The sequence below is a fragment of the Spinacia oleracea genome, chromosome 3, assembly GCF_020520425.1.
Source record: "Spinacia oleracea cultivar Varoflay chromosome 3, BTI_SOV_V1, whole genome shotgun sequence".
Classification (NCBI taxonomy): domain Eukaryota; kingdom Viridiplantae; phylum Streptophyta; class Magnoliopsida; order Caryophyllales; family Amaranthaceae; genus Spinacia; species Spinacia oleracea.
In genome coordinates, this window is record NC_079489.1 from 44,118,988 (window position 1) to 44,132,823 (window position 13,836).

Below are 13,836 nucleotides of genomic sequence, written 5' to 3' on the forward strand. Positions count from 1 at the left end.
CCTACATAGGTTGTCTCTAAAGTTTAAAAAAAAAACTCAAAAGTAAATACAAGGAACTCCAAAGTAAATCAAAAGTAAATCAAAAGTAAATCAAAATATTTCTAAAGTACGTGTACAATTAGTGTATATTAAACTAAAAAAGAAAATAATTATAAAGCTTTTTTTCAAATGGAAAGCATAAAATATAAAAGTAAAAAAAAATAAAGATATAAGTAAATGGAATTGTTCCAAAAGTAAACTGAAACTGTTTTCCCTTCATTCTCATCGATTTGATTCAAAGATAAAGATTAGCTCTAAAATAGGTCGACACAATTTCCCTTTTGTTCAATTCAAAAGTAAATAAAGAACTCGTAAAAGTAAATAGAACTGATTCAAAAGTAAATAAAACAACCCATGTGCTCTAGGTTGTATGCTCAAAAGTAAACTAAATCGCTCTAAAAGTAACTAAATCCTTCTAAAAGTAAACATAATATAAAGAACTCCAAAAGAACCAATAATATTCTGAAGTAATTCGAAAAATCTAAGAAGTAAATAATATAAACTAAAAAGTAGACAATAGTCACAATATAAACTCAAAAGTAATCAAAATAAACTCAAAAGTAATCAAAATAAACTCAAAAGTAAATAAAGGTAACTCAAAAGTAAACGAACCTACGTGGGATTCGAACCCACGTCTTTTGTGCATTTGCACAATGCTCTACCAATTGAGCTAGTAGGCTAGTATTTTTAAATAGAATAAATAAAAGTAAAGCAAAACCCCAAAAAAGTAAATCAAAATAATTCAAAAGTAAATGCCCCGATTTCTTGTGGAAATTAGCTCAGTAACGTTATTGATGCAATTATACACACAAAATATTTAGCAGCAACCAAATAAAACAGAACACCAGCCCAAGATCTAAATCATGGCAACATACCACCCCTGACTGACCTGCTCTGCAATAGTCCCACCCTGAAAAACAAACAGCCTGCAACCACAGCTTGCAGCTTGCAGCCACCTGAGAAAAAGGCAAAGTAAATTATAGAACATAAATGAATTTGTTAGAATGTATAAAGTCACTTACATGTGTACATGAACACACGTAGATGATTGCAAAGAGTTGCGTAGTTTTACATAATCTGAATGCAAGAATGAAGTTTGGAAATTTGAGAATCAAAAAGAGAATAAGCCACAAAGAAACAGAAGGAAGAGGGAAATTAAGAAACAGTGAAGGCTATGGTGAGAAGCAGCAGCAGAGGGAGTGGGGGCGTCATGATCATGGGAGGATGATATTCGGTGCACTCAAGACCTTGCCTGCTGTCACGACACTCATTGGCAAAGAGGCCAGGGGGGATAGTGGTCGTAGAGATTGATGTAACAGAACATGGTAGTGGCACAATTATTGGTTTGGTCGTTCAGTTCATTGGCGTAGGGGAGGGAAAAATCCTTGAAATCTTCACAGCAAATTCATTTTGATGTAGGTCCGATTCCTACATAGGTTGTCACTAAGAGTAAACTTTTTTTTAAAAAAAAAACTTAAAAGTAAATACAAGAAACTAAAAAGTAAATCAAAATACCTCAAAACTAAATCATAATAACCAAAAACTAAATCAAAATAACTAAAAAGTAAATCAAAATTTTCTGTGTTGTGACAATTAATAGCCATCTAACAACAAAAAATATTTCATATTGTAAAAACAGATTCATCTAAATAGACGGAAGCAGCTTTTCCCAACCAAATTGACCCATGGATAACGCTCGAAAACACGACCAGAACACCACACTCAAGGTAAATCTTCTAAGAGTCCAATAGAAGCAATATGCAATGAATTGCAATCTCAAGTGCTAAATAACTGAAAATCTCAGGTCATATTTCAACCAAACCGGCCAATGCATAACGCTCGAAAACACAATCAAACGTCACACTAGATAAAAATCTTCTAAGAGTCCAAACAATGCAACAGGAAGTCTGAACTCTTGGGAGCTAATATCTGAAAACCTTAAGTTGTATCCCAACAAATACGCAATCATAATGCCGAACTCTAGGTAAAGATCTTCTAAGAGTCCCAAGGGGATGCAACAGGCAGTCTGAGGAGCTATATCTGAAAACCTTAAGTTATGTCCCAACCAATACAACAGAGAGAAACATCATTATTGTTGTGGGAAAAATTACCGTGCCTTTGTGTACCAATGAGGACGTGACACATGGCACGTATTACGCCCCGTAAGCAAAAACCGTACGAAGTCTACTCCGGAGCATGGGTATCAATCTACGTATCTACAATGTATATGTATTTGTATTTAAGTGTGTATGAATGTATGTAATGTACCTATACCTGAAAAGGGGCTTAAGTAGTAAGTATCCTAAGGAGTATAAATAAGCACAATAGGCCCAAATAGCCCACTATTGCCAAAAAGGGCCAGTAAACTGTAAGAAGGAAGGACACATGTCCTCCTCCCATACCTTAGCCAATAATGTAAAGGGAATATTAGGTTATTCCCACAAAAACCTAGTACTATAAATAGTCCCACTTCCCTAGAAAAAGGGGTCACAATCAATACAATCAAGAGCAATGACTGCTCTGCCTTCTCTCTACTTTCTCTCTCTATAAAATACATTCTTGTTAAGTTCTCAGTTACCGGAAAACCTTCAGGTTATCTCACCGGAAAAACCCCACAACATTTGGCGCCGTCTGTGGGGAGGTACGATAGCATGGAAGATCAACGACAGGACAATGATACTGGGCGGCCTACGCGAGTGGAGCGGCCACCACTGGAAAGAGAAATGCCGACTGAGCATCAGACGCCGACCACGAGAATCACTGGAGATGCCGCTCGGGTATTTGGGGCAGGGCACACACCACGTCATGCTGCCGAGGTAGAGGTGCTCAGTGAGGAGGACGACCAGGCCAATCGCACCCCTCCTGGAGGACACCTGGATCCTCGGGCAGATACAGTAATAGAGGAGAACCCAGATATGCCCGTCTCTGTGGGTGCTCTTCGGGCTATTTTGGCTGAGTTCCAAGCTGATATGGGCAAGACAGTTAATGCTGAGGTGCAGAAGAGCATGCTGATTTACACCTCCACTGCGGCTGCCAATCAAGAGAGACAGACGGAGACCAGGCCGTCCTTGTCCCTGCGGCCTCCCAACGTCTGGACCAGACAGACAGACAAGAATGTTAGGAGTCGGCTGCCAGCCAATCAGGCCTTGTCTTACCTACCGCGCCGACTGCCACAGCGGCTGATCGGCGAAACGTCTCGAGGACGTGAGCAGCCTCACACAGAGAAGCTGCCTAACTCTGAGTCTGAGCTTTCTGACACCGGGTCAACCCCCGTCATGCCGGATAGACCTCTCCCTCACCCAACTTATACGCACCTGAGCCAGGCGCGCCCAGGGGCCACCCGTCCAACTCTCCAAACTCGCCGACGCGAGTCTTCCCGGCGGGAACCCTACTCAAGGCGTCAGGATCCTGTGTATCACATTCAGGAGGGGGTGTCCAACCTAGCCCTGGGACACTCCACCCCTTTTGCAGATAACATCATTAGAGCCCCGAGGGAACCCAAAGTCAAGCCTCCCAATATTGATGCTTATGATGGGACCACATATCCAGACATGCACCTATTGGTTTACCGGCATCACATGTATGTTTAAGGAACAACTGACTCAACCTGGTGTAAGTATTTTCCGGGTACACTCAAAGGAGTAGCATCTAAGTGGTTCGAGAGGCTTCCAGCTGGAACTATTCGCTCTTTTTCGGAGCTCGAGTTATTGTTCTCTACCCGGTTCATGGCTCACAAGGAAGAAAAGAAGACGAGCATGCATCTGAGTAGGATACAGCAAGGAAAAGACGAGTCTCTGAGGAGCTATGTGAAGAGATTCAATTTAGAGGCTGGGCAAATTCCGGATTTGCCAGATGGTGTTGCATTTGATAACTTCATTCGAGGACTTAAAAAGGGCTCTTTCAAGTTTGATCTGGTAAAGAAAAGCGTCCGAACCATGGCAGAAGTGCTAGATGAGGCCGAGGCCTTCATCCATGCAATAGAAATTTGCAGCGTCCCAAAAGATCCCAGAGGAAGTGATACCGCCGAGCCGGCGGCAAAAAAGGAGAAATTCGAAAAGAAGAGTCGGCCTAACGGGACGTGGGCTATTGCAAAAGAGTCAGACAGGGCTCCCGGGGCGGCAGGCCAGAAGAGGTCCAGAACTTATGACCGGGAGAGATTTGAGTATAACACAGACATGTACACAATTCTGATGGACGTCGGGTCCAAGTATGAGATTGACCGTCCATTTCCCATGAAGTCGCCACTAGAAAGTAGGGATCCCAAGCTGTACTGTCACTTTCATAGTGACATTGGACATGACACCAAAGAATGTAAGAGCTTGAAAAGGGCACTGGACGGCCTGGCCTCTAAGGGATTCCTAAAGAGTTATATCAGCAGGAACACGGGAGGTTCTGGCAAACCATTCTACAAAAAGAACAAATCCCCTCCCTCGGAAGAAGATGGGAACTGTACTGACCCAGAGTGCGTGGCAGTCATCTCCGGAGGATTGGCCGCCGGCGGGCCGACCATGAGGGGTCAGAAGGATTATGCCAAGCGGCTGGGGAAAGTGATGCTGTCCGGCAAGGCCACAGCCGACCCGTTTCCAAAAGTAGAAATCGGCGAGGCCGACCGTGGGAAAATATCCACCCCGCATGACGATCCGTTGGTGATTGAGTTAAAGGTTGCTAATCTGAGGGTTAGGCGTATCTTGGTTGATACAGGAAGTTTGTCGGACATAATTAGTCTAGAGTGCTTGAACCGGCTGCAACATGATTCCTCAAAGATTGAGAAATCCACTATCCCATTATAGGCTTCGGAGGTAGTATCATCCATCCAGTCGACATCATTGCTCTTCCTATGCGGATGGGAAATAAAAAAGAATCTCGACAAATGGACGTCCGTTTCCTCATAGTGAAAGACCTGACGACATCTTGGGGCGTCCTACCTTGAATAGGGCAAAGGCTGTTATTGTAACTCACTTGATGCTTCTTAAGTTTGTCTGTGATGATGGGAGCGTCAGCACTATACATGGTGATCAACAACAAGCTAGAGATTGCTATTTAACCACCTTGAGTCCGGAAGCATGGGGGACGGGTGAAGAAAAAGAGACATCGGGAAACAAACGAAAGTGTGTCGAGCCGCAACCTAAACCCCTGCAAGAGACACTGACTATCTCAGCGGGACACATGGAAGAAAGGCGACCTGAGCCTGTTGGGGCTCATTTCGACGTAGTATTGAATACAGACAAACCAGACAGAACAGTGCCCATTGGGATTTCTCCTGACGACCGCTGGCGGCAGAGTTGGTCCACTTACTGAGAGAATTCGAAGATATCTTTGCATTCACTGTCGAAGAAATGCCGGGCATTGACCCGGCCGTGGCTGTCCATAAGCTGAATGTGGACCCAAATTTTAAGCCGGTCCGCCAGAAGAAAAGGAACCATGGGGAGGATAGAAATCAAGCAGCATCGGCTGTGAGGGGGTCGAAAAAGCGCGAGGCTAATGCGTGACCTCGTCCCTCGTGGGTGTGACGATTCTTTTTATTCAATCAAGTGTAATTGGATTTCCTGTGAGTTTACACCCAATTGACTAGTAATATAGGAGTCGCCATTCAGTTTTTAACGACAATGAGAAAAACTGACAAAACCCGGTTATCGTGACATAAAGGGAGTGCAATTATGTTTGACCACGACGGCCGTAGGTTCCCTTGTGATCCGTGGTGTGGGGATCTCTCAACATACACCCGCAAGGTAGAGATTGAGGGTTCGGGGGACTGTAACTACCGAGAGGAGTACTTCGCTCGTCGATAACTCCAGAGGCAGGATATCCTTACTAGCTCAGCATAAATAATTGAAGGGACATGCGTTAACTATTAAACTAATCTGAGTTGATTTTAGCAATATGCAACATATAATACTAGATCGATCGCGATTATCTGATTTAGATTGCATTAAGGGACCTAGCATGATAATCCAATTTCCCAAAAATATTATATTTGTTAGGCGTGATAGAACAATCAGATTTAGTTAGTTAAACAGTTCATAAAAAGGGCGAGGAAAGCGATTAAATCATCGAAAAGGGACACATTACGACGCACCCTTGAGAGGTGCGTCACGGTTCTCAGAAAACTAACCACTTTGACTTTGCTATTTCTCCTTTTTATTTAACGAATCTCAATTATGGGACAGGATACGTTCTGTTCGATTTATGGATCGATTGCGACAGAACGCGTGAACAGTTTTGCAGCGAGAGGCTTAAGCTAAGGGTTGGAGTCAATACTCAGAATATAATTGTGTGTTGTTGTGTGTCCCTTTTACGTCGAATTTAGGGGTCTATTTATAGGGGAGAGTTCGTGGAAATATAGAATTGCAGAGTTCTAATCCATAAAGAATTAGGAAAAAACACGTACCCAGGTATTTTCAGCGCCCAGGCCTGGGCGCCGAAGATTTCGGCGCCCAGAGCCAGGCGTTGATAATAGGGTCTGGGCTGTTTTCTTTAGTCAGATTCGGATTCCTGAAATCCGTAGAGTTTGAGACTTAACCGAGTCTTTTAGCGCGTATCAATTTTATGACGGAATGCGTCTGGGCCCGTTACGAACTCTAGGCTCGTTAGGATTTCAATTAATACATAACTCTTATTTCCGAATCATATTAGGAATAGGATTCTCGCAGTTTTCTATCTCATTTAGGATTTATGTTGGAATGCAACACCTAATTCTGACAGGTTTCTATCTTTTATGATTTGCCACTTTTAGAAGCTACCTTTTACGGCAGTTACTATTTTTAGCAGGTTTCCATAAATAGCAGGTTTCGGGTGAAATGAAAAGGGGAATTGAGATTCGCTTATTTCATAGGATATGCGTTGTCAAGTGGAGATTTACGTTTTCATCATCGAACCTTTCCCTTGCGGGAATGGGGACAAAAGTAGGTGTCTACAGCGGCAGAAATACAGAAGTTGATGGATGCAGGGTTTGTTCGGCCTAGTCAGTACCCCGACTGGGTCGCTAATGTGGTCCTCGTCAAGAAACCGAACGGCACCTGGAGGATGTGTGTTGATTACACCAACCTCAATAAGGCATGTCCAAAAGACAGTTTCCCACTGCCAAAGATCGACCGGTTTGTTGACTCTACGGCGGGGCATGCCATGATGAGCTTCATGGATGCATACTCAGGGTTTCACCAAATCCCCCTATGGCCTGACGACCAGGAAAAGACATCGTTTGTAATCGAATAGGGTCTATACTGCTACAAAGTAATGCCGTTTGGGTTGAAGAATGCGTCGGCCACCTTTCAGCGACTCATTAACACTGTGTTTACCAAACAGCTCGACAGAAATATTGAGGCTTACATTGATAATATGATTGTGAAAAGTAAGCAGCGAATGGCACACATAGCAGACCTGAGGGAAACATTCGAGACTATCCGGGCTTACAACATGAGGTTGAATCCCAAGAAGTGTGTGCTTGGAGTAACATCAGGCAAATTCTTGGGTTTCCTGATTGATGAGAGGGGAATCGAAGCCAACCCGGACAAAATCCGGGCAGTGATTAACATGAGCTCACCCAAGACAGTCAAAGAAGTTCAGCGGCTCACAGGTTGCCTGGCCGCCTTGGGCAGATTCCTTTCCAGAGCTGGAGACAAGTGTCACTACTTCTTTAGAGCAGTCAGGAAAAAGGCTAAGTTTGAATGGTCGGATGAGGCTGAGGCGGCGTTGGTAAAACTAAAGGATCACTTGCACACCTTACCTCGTCTCGTCAGCCCCTTGCAGGGAGAGACATTATACATGTATCTTGCCATATCTGAACACTCGCTGAGTGCCGTTCTACTAACAGAAAGGGAGGGCATACAGATGCCAGTATACTTCGTCAGTCATGTTCTTCAAAACGCTGAAATTAGATACTCTACAGTGGAGAAGTTTGGCTTAGCCCTGTTCATGGCCAGCAAAAAATTGAGACTCTATTTCTTAGCTCACAAAATAGTGGTCTATACAGACCAACCGCTTAAACTGCCCTTCACGAAGCTAGAGGCGTCAGGACAAATGCTGAACTGGGCAATAGAGCTGAATGCCTTTGACATCACCTATGAGCCTAGGAAGGCCGTCAAGGGGCAAGCTTGTGCCGACTTTATTGTTGAAATGACAAGGCCTTACTTTGCCAAGAATACAAAGACTGTGTGGACACTATACGTAGATGGCTCGTCCACGCAGAATGGATGTGGAGCTGGGATAATCTGCCACTCTCCAGAAGGGGATACTTTTGAGTATGCTATGCGATTTAACTTTCAGGCGTCAAATAATGAAGCCGAATATGAAGCATTGTTTTGTGGCATAAAAATGTGTAAGGCGGCAGGCGCCGAGGAGATTGTAGCACTATCTGACTCCCAACTGATTGTGAGCCAAGTTAATGGAACCTACGAAGCTAGGGATCCGACTATGGTCAAATACATGCAGGCCGTCCATCAGGAAGTAGAACCACTGAAAAGTTTTGAAGTAAGGCAAGTCCCTCGCTCGGAAAATAACCAAGCTGATGCCTTGTCAAAATTGGCAAGTTCTGCGTCTTGTGATACCCCTCGGCACGTGTTTTGGGAGGTAAAGGAGCACAAAAGTGTTGAGCAAATGGAGGTGGAAACCCTTGACAGGACCTCCACATGGATGGATGACATAGTAAACTTCAAAATGAATGGAGTCTTGCCAGAAGACTCAAGGAAAGCGGCAAAACTTCAGAAGAAATGCTCTTGGTTTGAAATGTGGAACGACATCCTCTACAAAAAGGCCTACTCCCGTCCTTTGTTAAGATGTGTGACGCCTGAAAAAGGGCAGGAAATTCTAGAAGACCTTCACCAGGGATTGTGTAGCTCGCATATTGGTGGAAGGGCTTTGGCTGAAAAGGCACTTCGAACTGGCTATTACTGGCCGACTCTTAAAGAGGATGCAATCTCACTGGTCAAGAAGTGCGACAAATGCCAGCATTTTGCTCACCTAATACACCGACCGGCACGAGTTCGAGCTTTGCATCACTCGGACGTCCCCAAGCCAATGGCCAGGTTGAGGCATTTAACAAAATTATCTCCGAAGGATGAAAAAGAAGCTCGACGAAGCCAAAGGTCTATGGGCTGATGAGCTGCCAAATGTCTTGTGGTCCATCCGCACCACGGCTAAGAATTCAACCGGTGAAACACCCTTCTTGCTAGCCTATGGCGCCGAGGCTGTCTTACCCATAGAGATGTGTGAACCAACTTTGAGGGTCATGCTGTATGACGAAAATGCTAACTGGGAGACGATGAAAGCAGCCCTGGACTTCCTGCCCGAGGTTAGAGGAAATGCAGCACTAAGACAACAGCTGTACAAGATAAGAATGGCGAGAGAATACAACAAGAAAGTCTCTAATAGAGTGCTCAAAGTGGGAGATTTTGTCCTCAGGAAAATGGAATCCACAGGCCGAGCAAATGAACAGGGTAAGCTGACGCCCACCTGGGAGGGACCTTATGAGATCTATGATGAGGTCAGAGATGGAACCTACCGCATTCAAGACATGCAGGGCCGGCCTATTTTGCGCTTTTGGAATGCCGACAATCTCAAGAAATATTTCTTCTAGATATGTGCTAGCTTTGTCTTACTTACCACGATCCATTGCCTAAGGGGCGGCCTCTAATGGTCATAATAGGGTAGTAATCACTTTTGTAACCGGCTAAATTCGCCATGCAAAGTTATAAATAATACTACTCTATTCCTTTCATATCATTTTACTCGCAAGTCGAATATCAAAGCCTAATTGAATGACGGCCTGAGAAGTGGCCTAGATTAGCACCTATACACAACAAGCCTAATTGTTTGAGGCCTAAGAAGTGGCCTAGATTAGCACTGAGTTACAGGCTGATCACCTATTCAACTCTCACCCCTGCGGCAAAACATGCCGTAATAAAACCACCTAGGGGCACATTAACCTACGAATGGCCAATAAAAAACGGCAAAATTAACCTTGTAACAAGGACGGTTTGCTAAACAGCCCTGCGGCAAAATTAACCTTGTAACAAGGACGGTTTACTAAACAGCCCTGCGGCAAAATTAACCTTGTAACAAGGACGGTTTGCTAAACAGCCTTGCGGCAAAATTAACCTTGTAACAAAGGTGGTTTGCTCAAAAGCCATGCGGCAAAAAATTTCTTCGAAGAGGGTGTTATGTACCCTCTATTAGGCCAACGGCCACTTTAAGCTCATCACATATCCAAAAGCTTCGCGGCAAGAGTAACCTTGGAGCAAAGGTTGTTTGCCACAAAGCTCCGCGGCAAAAACACCTTGGAAACAAAAGGCAATGTTTGTACAAAAATCCTTGGTCGTCCACCCATTGACGAGCGTGCCTAGCGGCAATCATACCTATTGATTGACTTGCATCAATCAATATCGTTGTAGACACGCTCGCCAAAGAAAGTGACGACCACAATATTGCCTTGCGGCAGCACTTCATACCATTTCAATCCTTACTCGGCAACTTCATCTGGCGAGCAGGTTACACCTGTTGATTAGCGTGTGACACGCAACTTCACTCCAAAACATGATCGTCAGAAGAAGTGACGATCATACCTATTGATTGGAAGCACTACTGATAAGAAAAAACCAAAGTACGAAAAACAAATAAACACGAGATAAAAGAACAGAAGTAGCCTATTTATAGAACAACGCCCGCAAGAGGCGTGCAAAAGTGGCCAAATAAACAAAAACAAATTGTTGAGTGCTCACCAGGCACAATAGTACAGACGCCAGCGGCGCCAAAACATAACAAAATAATTGTTTTTTCCCTTAGGCATGAGAACACTTAAATAAAAAATTTATAATGCAGAAGGAAGCAAATCAGGGAGCAGCCGCATCGTCCTCATCATCGGAGGGTACAAACTCAGGGGGCGGCTGGCCGAGACGCTCAGCAGCCAACACAGCAGCACTGTGTTCTAATCGTCGTTGGAACCACGCGAGGTCATACTCCGGCATGTGGTTCTCCCAGGCATGCTTAATAGCGTCCTTCGCCGCCTGCTCCCCCTAATCGTAGGACTCGAGAAGACGCTCGCGCAAGGTGCGAACCTGCGACCTGGCAGTCTCCAGTTCCCCCCGAAGTTTCTCGGCTTCCTCAGCCGCCTATTTGATTTGGGGGTACTCCCGCAGCTGATCCTGAAGCGTCCGTATTTCCGCCACTGCCGCCTTGGCCTCCTCGACCATCGCCACCATATCCTTGTCATGCGCCAAGACCTTCCTTAGCAGCTCGGCCTTATCAGACCGTAACGAAGCCACCTCCTTCGCCTGAAGGTCTATGGTCGTCTGCATCTGCAAGCGGACCTCTTCAATTGAGTTGAACGCATAATCGCCATGATGGGTGGACTCGGCCACTTGAGCTTTGAGCTCCCCAGCAGTGCGGGTCTTCCAACTCTTGCAGAATTCCATGCGGCAGAACAACTGCAGAAGAGGCTACATGTTAGTAAAAGATCTAAAAAGAAAAGCAAAAAACAAACACACACACAAATTGGAATCAGACTCACGTCGAGTAAAGTGGCCTGGATGGCACCAAACTGGGCGTCGGTCTTACGGCCAGGAAGAGAAGCAACGTACTCCGCAGGGACGGCCTTAAAAACCTTGAGACATATCGTCGCCCTATCTCTTGCCGAATATTGAGGAGTAGCGGGAATATCCTCGTCCACTGCCACAGCTTCTTCCTTTCCCTTGTCCTTAGCTATAGGAAAAACAATGGCCTTAGGATGGCGCGGAGAGTAAGAAGAACTGCCATATGAGACTCGGCACGTCTGTACGACGTTCGAATAAAACTTACCCCCTGATGACCTAGCTCGGCGGGCCACCTCCGCAGGGATTTGAGACCGAACATTGGCTGGAATTCCGGAGAGAGGATCCTCCGGCTCGTCAGGGTGTCCACCAGACTTTGATCTGGACACCAAGTCCACAACCAAAGACGGCTTATCCACGCCAAGCTCGTCGTCATTAGGGTGACCCCCCTCGGCGGCCTATGACTCGTCCTTCTTCACAAGACGTCGGGGCTTGGGCTTGGGCTTCTTGAAGGTACTCGGAGTCTCTGAGTCAGCTGGCGCAGACCTCTTTTTCAGTTGGGACAGAGTCGTCCCCTTTTCCTTCCCAGACGCCTTAGCCGCGTCCTTCGCTTGCTAAACAAGAACGCAAAGGAAAGTCAGATACTTGGCCTCATGGCAAGTCACAAGTCATTCACAAAATAGTGGCTCGTCATTATTAAGGACGCCCGTCTAAAAAGTGATGAGGTGTACCTTATCAATCACAGGTCACTCATTAGGTAGTGGCTCGTCATTAAAAAGGACGCCCGTCCAAAAAGTGACGAGACGTACCTTAACAATCACAAGTCACTCACAGAATAGTGGCTCATCATTATTATAGGACGCCCGTCCAGAAAGTGACGAGGCGTACCTTATCAATCACAAGTCACTCACAGAATAGTGGCTCGTCAATGAAAAGTACGCCCGTCCAAAAAGTGACGAGGCGTACCTTAACAATCACAAGTCACTCACAAAATAGTGGCTTGTCATTAAAAAGGAAGCATGTCCAAAAAGTAACGAGGCGTACCTTAACAATCACAAGTCACTCACAGAATAGTGGCTCGTCATTAAAAAGGACGCCCGTCCAGAAAGTGACGAGGCGTACCTTATCAATCACAAGTCACTCACAGAATAGTGGCTCGTCAATGAAAAGGACGCCCGTCCAAAAAGTGACGAGGCGTACCTTAACAATCACAAGTCACTCACAGAATAGTGGCTCGTCATTATTATAGGACGCCCGTCCAAAAAATGACGAGGCGTACTTTAACAATCACAAGTCACTCACAGAATAGTGGCTCGTCATTAAAAAGGACGCCCGTCTTAAAAGTGACGAGGCGTACCTTAGCAATCACAAGTGACCCACTAAAGTAGTGGCTCGTTATTAAAAAGGACGCCCGTCAAGAAATGACGAGGCGTACCTTAGTAATCACGAGTGTGTCACTAAAAAAGTGGCTCGTTACTAAAAAGGACGCCCGTCTAAAAGTGACGAGGCGCACCTTAGCAAACACGAGTCACATGCAAAGATAACGGCTCGTCACTAAAAGGGACGTTCGCTGCCAACTCTGGACGGGTAAAAGCTTAACTTACAAAAAATAACGAACTAAAAGGATACTCACCTTCTCCTCCAACTCGGCCTTGGCTTTCTGCATCTTGGCCTCATAGATGTCGGCCATCCAGTCGGTCATGTCGTCCTTCCCAATATCCGTTGCGGACAGTTTGCTCATCCCTTCCTCTGCGAACAAAAAGGAACCATAGTTAAAAATAAGAATAGACCAACGCGGTACGGCACACAATTTGGCATAAAACCTCGGGTCATAGAATATCCTAGGCCTACGGCCGCTAGAAAAGCCTCATTCCGAAACTGACTAATGTGCAGCAACCACTCGGCCGGCACATGGAAGGTTTTGTCAACGGTTAGGTGATGAGTGTTAGCCTTGAACATGACCATTATTTGATCCCACTCCTCGGCAGTAAGGGGTGGAAGAGGCTCGTCGCGATCCATATAATTGGCCTTGCGATTCCAGCGGCTCATCCTGTCATACATTTCCTGGTCGTCTGTATAAAACACGACCCACCTCTTCCTCCACATGTGCCATTTGCTGAGCTTGCCGACCACTGTCTGGTATGTACCACGGCTGCTCAGATTAAACCACCCTTTGGCGGCACTGGGGGAACGGGAGATAGAAACCAGATGCAGGAAGGCGTTGAACGACGGCTCCACGTTGTTCAGCGCACATTTGGCGATATAGCCAAAAATATCA